The following is a 6789-nucleotide window of genomic DNA, read 5'->3' as shown; positions in this document are numbered from 1 at the left end:
GTTGGTAATCTTTGGGTAGGGTTAGAATATTAACCTGATTAAAATCTCCATAAAAGTTTTATTTCTATCCAAGAGATTACCAGCAAATACTCGTCTCTTATGACTACTAACTAGTAACTTTACTAATGATAGGAAGACATGTTGTCTTCGCCACCATTGTCGACTTGCAACCTATCATCACCACTATTTTCATGGCGCCACCATCTCTTCGCTTGACACAATAGATCTCAAAGGTTCTAAACTGACGTGGTATCTCTTCAATCTTATCTTTTGCTGTCAAATTATGATGGTTTTGTTTTTATTTCCAAGTTCTATATATTGTTTTTAACTAGAATTTTGTATGGTTTTAGTTAGATGAGTGTTTTGATCTCTAGTTTTCAGGGGTGGTAACCTGTTCAACAATTTCATGGTATTTAGTACAAATTAAGATAGATTTCTATATTTAATTGGGTCATTTAATTTAATTTTTCTATTTATACTAATTTAATATATTCATTTATATTTAAATAATTATTAAATTAATTATGACATCATCACGGTTCGACCTTGGTTCGACCTTAAAAATCTTGAACCTCTCCCTTTTACGATTCAATGAACAGTTTGGGTATAAAAACCTTGACTACAGTTAGATAGTGCGGAGTTTCAAACTACAGACATAGGGCACCACAAAATATATCATTACTGCTAGACTTTTACTTTTTTGGATCACTAAATATGCCATCTACAAGTTTTCGTGCAAAAATGTCGAAATAGTATTTCAATCAAAATTCTTGGCCAGTAGAACCCTAGGGCATTTTTTATCAAGTTTTAATTGAGTTTTTCTATTTCTTTTTATTTTTTGCAAAAAAAATTTCATTTGTTTCTTGGACCTCTAAACCCTAGTTTCTATAAGTTTTCGTGCACAGTACTAAAAGGTTACGGACTAAATTAAAATATGGTATGTAGAATAGAGATTAAATATATAATTTACTTTTAAAAAAAAAATGGAAAAGGAAAAGTTGTGCGGTATGGTGATGACTACTTTGATAATCTGGGAATAAAGAAAAAGCATGAGGTTAATTTAGGTATCGTGAATGTCAAAAAGTCGCTTGTTGAAATCTCGACTTCATGTGATCTTATTAAAAGCGCTCTCTCGTTGAAAACGCAAACCCAATCCTCGACTTCACAGCCACGTCATCAAGTAAGCCAGCCAAGCCCCCTATATATAACACACAAAATGAAAATCACTCATACCCTAAATATTCGCTCTCTAAAACCCTAGAAGAAACCCCTGAATTGAAAGAAGAAGAAACCTTAAACCCTAACTTTTCACTTTCGAAATTGAAAGTTGGAACCAGAAAGACCAAAGCTTGATTCAAATCGCTTCTGCTTCTGGTCTGTGAAATTTTGTAGTTTATATAAACAAATACATTTCTATTTTTTCAATATATAATATATATATATTATATATATATACATACAAGGCACTGTGATCAAAATACAATGGCTATGGACGGTAGTTTCAGTCTTCAATTTTCACTCCAAAGGCTCCTTGATTGTTGCCCAGAGCTTCGGTCTTTCCTGCAGTTTGATTCGCTGGCTAATGAGGTAACTCTCTCTCTCTCTCTCTCTCTCTCTTTGTTTGGTTGCTGAGAAAATTGCAAACTTTTGCTGCTTTTTTGTTTTGGGTTGGAGAAATTGTGGGGTTTTGCTAAATTGAGGTTTGGAGACATGAAAAGTTCAAAATTTTGTGTTTTTTTTTTGGTTTTGGCTGGAATAAGTTGAATTTTGGATATCTATATGGGATTTTGGTTACTTAGGAATAACTCAAAGAGAGAGCTAGTTGGACTAATTGAAAATTTTAATTTGAATGATTTTTGTTTGTTTGTTTTAGTATTACATTTTTTTTTTTCATTTGGGCTTGTGCAGAGAGACATTGTGACAGAAAAAGAGGTGGTAAAGGTGCTAGGGGAGGTGCTTCTGCATCCAAATTATACCATTCCTTTGATGGGATGTTTTCGCCCGTCTTAGATCACTCTAATCAAGTTTTTGATATTGGTTTAACATAATATTATAAAAATTTATCCTTAAAATATATTAAAATTTGAAATAACTTAAAATATGGTTCACCTTAAGAAAGTGGTNTTTTTTTTTATTAACCACGGTTCAAAACAACCCGTCAAATTTTCTACTCTAATAAATTTCATTTTATTTATTATTTCTCCGAAAATAGTTAAGTAATAGGAAGTTGAATTTTGGGGGGGGGGGTGTTTATTGAGTTTTTCCAAAATTGTTCTCGTACAGGGAGACCAATGCCGTTGATATCAGGGATTTTTTTTTTTTTTTTAAATATCATAAGGTGGATTATCGTGGCTTTTTTATTATTTTTATTTTTTATTTTATTTGACAGACTGTTTTCTGTATTTAGGAGAGTATTTTTATATACCACATTAAGTGAACTCTAGGTTAAGGTTTTATTGATACGGTGCCAATATGGGCGCACTTTGGGCCTATGCTAGGCCGACGAACTTGGCTCAATAAATTACAGAACTCTAAGTTAAGGATTTTACTTCTCTTTCTTATATAACGAGTTAAAGGCACAGTTTACTTAAAAGAATATATGTAAATAAATCAAAATATTCAAAACTGTATTAATAATTAGTTTTTTTTTTTTTTTTGAGAAGGTACTAATAATTAGTTAGTCACATTATATAGCACATTAATGTTACAGCATATAATTAATACATACATTTGAGTCATTTTTTATGAACATAGTGTGTAACATATAAATTTTACATATTAAAACATAAAATTATGATATTCAATCAAAATAAATATTAAATTTATTTTAAATTACTTGAAACTTTTGCCAATAGAATTATAGATGTAGTAGAATTTTAAATTTCTTATAGTTTAGAAAATAGATTGTTATTCATAGTAAATTATTGCCAAAGAGTTTGATCTACATTAACAATCTATTGCCACTGTATAATTTTTTTTTTTTTTTTGGGAGAATCAAGTAAGCGAAGTTTTATTAATCAATCAAATCCATTTGGAATACATCCTCCAAATTAGTGGGTAGTTCTTTCACCTAAACATTTGTGTCAACAGATAAAATTACTCTACATGCGAGGGCATGAGTTAGCTTATTACCCTCCCTCCTTACATGCTGAAAACTAATCCTAGCAAAGCTTGAACATAAACAATGAATCTCCTTAATCACGTGACCAAAAAGTGTCAGGTTTTCCCCATTGTTGGTGACTGCTTGAACAACCCGCTTGCTGTCTCTTTCAACAATCACAGAGAAGAGGCTCAACTCCTTGGCAAAAGTTACTGCTCTGTTGCAAGCTAGAGCTTCAGCTGCATCCACCGAATGAGGCTCACGTATCTTCTGGCTAAGGGTAGGTAGCAATTACTTCCCCCTCACTATCACGAACAACAACTCCAATACCTGCCATTCCCGAATTGCCAAAGTAGACCGCATCAAAATTGGCTTTATACAGGCCTTCTAGTGGGGGTTGCCAGCGAACCAAAGCTACTCTCCTCTGAACTTTGGGAGATTGCTTGTGAATCTCAAAGTACTCTGTCACCATATCCTTGGCTCGCTTGCTGACTTCGTGAAGAGGCCAAAAAGGTTGCTTTTCTCTAATCTTATTACGTCTCTGCCATAAACTCCAGGCAATTGTAGAGAACCAGGCCACATGGAAAACTGATCCTTTGCCCAACACAGCCTCCAAAAAAATCCATAAATGACCGAAATTGTGTCTTATACATCAAAGCAAAACTGATTTCAGATTTCAAAACAGCCTTAGCCTGATCACATAACCAAAGAGCATGCAAAATTATTTCTTGATGCTCATCACAGAGGGAGCATGTTACGTCTAAGGGAATGTGTCGCTTGTGCAGATTCTCTTTGGTTGGCAATGAGTCCTTCACAGCTCTCCATACAAAATGACGGATCTTTTTTGGGGCTCGGATACGCCAAATACCCTTCCAAACCGTTTGAGCCTCTAATGAAGATGAAGCCTGATCAACTATTAATTAATGATCCCATCGGATAAAAGTGTGATCAATCAACATTCCAAGCTTGAGAATTGGGTAGCAAGCGTTCACTAACCCAGGAAATGGCAAAATCCATCCTAGGAGACAGGATTTTACTGTTCACAGGATCAGGTAATGATCGATGCTCCTAAACCTTTATTGACTTCCCATCACCAACCCGCCAAATAGCTCCCTTCTGTATAACCTCCCTAGCCTGCAATATACTTCGCGATGCATAGGAACATTTTGCAGGCACAGCCGCATCAAAAATGCTCCCACTTGGGAAGAATTCTGCTTTGAACACCCTATGGAGGAGGGTATCCCTTTGGTTAAAGAGCCGTCACACTTGCTTAGCCAATAAAGCGTTATTGAAATGCTGAGAATCCCTAAACCCCATACCACCTACAGACTTCGAGGAACACAGTGAACTCCACTTCACCCCACTGTATTAATAATTAATGAGAGTAAACCTTTTTTGTGCATTTAGTAGTATAACCTATTACCAAAACACTATAATTTTGAAAATAAAAAATTGAAAAGGAATGGGCATTTTGAAGAGATAAAACACATGGCTTATGAGCATTATTTTGACTTTCTTAATGCATAATGTAAACAAAGAAAGAATTAGTGTTAACCTTATGTGTGGAGTAAAGTTGCTTGAGATGATTATATATGAGATCTTTACATGTTTTGTAACCAAATTGGCAAACAAACTCTTCATAAGAGTGTCATTAAAAATGTAAAATAAATACTAAACTAAAACTCTCAACTCACTAAGAAAAAAATTGAAATTTGGAAAATTTAAACTTTTTCAAGTGTGTGGATTGAAAATTTTAAAGGTAGATAAATTAACACTTAAATTAAAATTGATGACAAAAAAATTTGTATATACAAAATAAAAATTGTAGATAATTCATATATTGATGAAGAGGAAAAAAAGTTGATATCAACAAATAAGCTTTTGTATCTATCCAAAAATTAATATAGCAATGGTTTAAAAATTGTAAACTTTACTCTAGATTTAGTTGAAATCAAATTTTAGTGGTAATATAATTTTATATTGTTATAATTTTAGCTAATAGAGTTTAATCTCAAACAAACTATCTTCATAAGAGTCTCATTAAAAAGTAAAATCACTACTAAACTTAAACTCAAACTATTAATTCAAGAGAAATAAAAACTGAAATTTGTAAAACTTGAACCTTTTCAAGTTTCTAAGCATGGTTGATGAAGATAAATAAAATAATATATTTATCTAAAAAATTGTAATAATATAAAATTTAATGATTGATAAAAATTCATGTCTAATCATATTTAATGATTGATAAAAAAAAAAAAAAAAAAGACTAAATGAACAGATTGCCTTCTTTTATTGGTCAAAGTTTACAACTCTAATTAAAAGTCAGTTAGCCAAAGCTATTTCAATTAAAAAAAAATTAGGTTAAACAAAAGACAAAATATACTCAAGGTTGTAGGTAGAAGAAGAGAAGAATAGAGAAAAAGAATCGTATAGTAGGTACTCATTATGAATTATTTGATATATATGTGTGTGTGTGTGTGTATACACACACACTCTATATTGAAAAAGTTGATATGAACAAAAGTCCAATATTAGTCTAATTTGTGGAGGTGTGAAATTGAAATCTAAATATTTAAAAAGGTGGCACGCGAACAGGAAATCCAAAAAAAAAAAAAAGTCGCATGTGTGAAGAAAGAATTCAAAGAATTTAGTGTTTCATTTAAACACTAAAAGTTGTTGAATATGTTGTTTTGTTTTTGTTGTTTGTTTTTTTTTTTTTTTTTTTTTTTTTTTTTTTTTTTTAACATGTAGTAGTATAATAAAAAAAAAAAAAAAGATGAAGAGTTTGGATTGTAATCAAATTAAGATTTTTTTTTTATCAACTTATAAATTATAATAATAAAAAGTTTAGATGAAGAGTTTGGATTGTAATCAACTTAATATTTTTATAAAATTAGAAATTATAGGAGAAGAAGATAAGGATTTTTAAAAAAAAAAATTTTAAAATCTAAACAAATTTCTGCAATTTGGTGCAGTTACTTGGCACAACTATGGCTTTTAAGCCCAATTTTTATTATATAGTATATGATATGATATGATATTGTAACATCTTTTATAGGTGTCACTTAGCAACCTTGTGTAGCCAATTCTTTTTGTTACTTGATCATTTTCTTCACATGTTCAGGCGAATGTGAATAAGTCATCATGTGTTTAGATGAATTGTACTAAAAATTTCTTATTAATTACATACTAACTCAAAATTCAAAACCTTAAATTACTTTTTACTAAAAAAAAGACTTTTCTTTAAAAGAAATTTTGTACCATATAACTTTTAGACTTACTTTAGTATTAATGAATTTACCTCTGACTAAACTCATATTTTAACATGATCAATAAATTTTATTCTATTAATTTCAAATTAATTATGTTTGATCCTAATTTGCTAGAATCTATTTTTTTGTAAAATTTGTCTTTCAATAAACAAAAGTTTTGAGCAATAAAATCCACATACAATTCTGAATATATATATATATATATATATATATATCATAAATGAGTAATAGGACGACTTGAACTTTTTTTTTATGAGAATGAGGATGACTTGAACTTGATATGCTCAATATGACTTGTTTATTATGCTTGCAAGCATAATATATAAGACAATTGTCAAAAAATAATATTATAATAATTGGATCATCACTCCTTGCATGTTCAATTGAGGCTAATTACGATCTTACGGGTATCTTGAG

The sequence above is a fragment of the Quercus suber genome, unplaced genomic scaffold (genome assembly GCF_002906115.3).
Source record: "Quercus suber isolate HL8 unplaced genomic scaffold, Cork oak 2.0 scaffold_749, whole genome shotgun sequence".
Taxonomy (NCBI): domain Eukaryota; kingdom Viridiplantae; phylum Streptophyta; class Magnoliopsida; order Fagales; family Fagaceae; genus Quercus; species Quercus suber.
This window is presented reverse-complemented; position numbering follows the sequence as displayed.